This window comes from Tupaia chinensis, unplaced genomic scaffold (assembly GCF_000334495.1).
Source record: "Tupaia chinensis unplaced genomic scaffold, TupChi_1.0 Scaffold000680_1, whole genome shotgun sequence".
NCBI lineage: Eukaryota > Metazoa > Chordata > Mammalia > Scandentia > Tupaiidae > Tupaia > Tupaia belangeri.
Genome location: NW_006160204.1, coordinates 804,860 through 806,201, shown reverse-complemented (window position 1 = coordinate 806,201; position 1,342 = coordinate 804,860). Strand labels below are relative to the sequence as shown.

The 1,342-nt window shown below is 40.0% G+C and overlaps 1 pseudogene; it reads left to right on the top strand.

Moving 5' to 3' along the window:
* Positions 1–789: 789 nt before the first annotated feature.
* Positions 790–1,061, top strand: LOC106736191 (non-histone chromosomal protein HMG-17 pseudogene; annotated as a pseudogene).
* The last annotated feature ends 281 nt before the right edge of the window (positions 1,062–1,342 follow it).

Below are 1,342 nucleotides of genomic sequence, written 5' to 3'. Positions count from 1 at the left end.
CTGTCTCCTGCTCCCAAAATTCACTATTAAGGTAAGCTAATTCACAGATAGACAAGTCTGACCCTGCTCACAAGGTATAGCAGTGGCGCACACGTGGCTGCCATGAATGGTGGTAGTAACATGTCTCAATTAGTCATATGTAGTGATTGTTGTGAACTTCAAGGTTAATGTGTTAATGGTTAATAATAATGAAATGTTTTACCGCTTGTTCAGAAATAATTACTCTATGTCTATAATATAGTAACAAAGGAGAAGAAAAAAATGACATTTTTTCAAAAATAATGGTAATAATAGCTTTCACTGAACATATACAGGGTAGACTGGAATCTGAATGTGCATTATCTACTTTAGCTCTTCCCACCACATACTAAGGTATTTCTTCATTCCAAACTTAGATTAAATTTAGTGAGTGTTCTGGCAGTTTTGTTTACCAGAGTACCAACCCCTGCTCCCTAGCTCAGAAGCCGCTATTGGATGGTAACCTGAATTACTGGAAGGACTTGCTGGGGTAATGTAGACCTTGTTCTCAAAGAACTGTGATTAGTTATGGCCATACATTGGGATTTGTCTGGTGCTTCACTAAGGGATTGGTGCAAAAGTTTGCCTGTATTTTCCTATCCATGGAAATTTCTTAGACTGAAATAGACTCTCAGGCAGTATTATCCAAAAGTATTCAAAAACATATATTACGGTGTGAAGAAGAAGAGTCAAGAGCAAACCTCAGACTGATCAAAGTCTGCAAGCTGCTGCATCCCCCATGTTCAGTGCTTACATCCTGCCGTTGCCACCATGCCCAAGAGAAAGGCTGAAGGGGATGCTATAGGAGATAAAGCCAAGTTGAAGAACAAACCACAGAGAAGATCTGCAAGTCTGTCTGCAAAACCTGCTCCTCTGAAGCCAGAGACCAAGCCTAAAAAGGCCCCTGAAAACAAGTGAGAGAAGGTATCCAAAGGAAAAATAGGAAAAGCGGATGCCAGCAAGGATGGGAATAACGCTGCAGGAAATGGAGATGCCAAACAGACCAAGCACAGAAGGCTGAAGGTGCTGGGGGTGCCAAGTGAAGTGTGTGCATTTTTGATAACTGTGTGCTTCTGGTGACTGTACAATTTGAAATACTATTTTTATCAAGTTTATAAAAATGCAGAATTTTGATTTACCTTTTTAAAAAACTATGTTGTTAGCACACTGAACACACTTCATTGTTGTTTTTTGGGGACGGGACACTTGTCACTAATAGGATATCTCTGAAGCTGGGTTGATTTGGACAACATCTTTTCATTCTAGGTTTTTTTTTTTTTTTGAGAGATTTTCACTGTAGGGCGCGTGCACTCACCAGACAGAC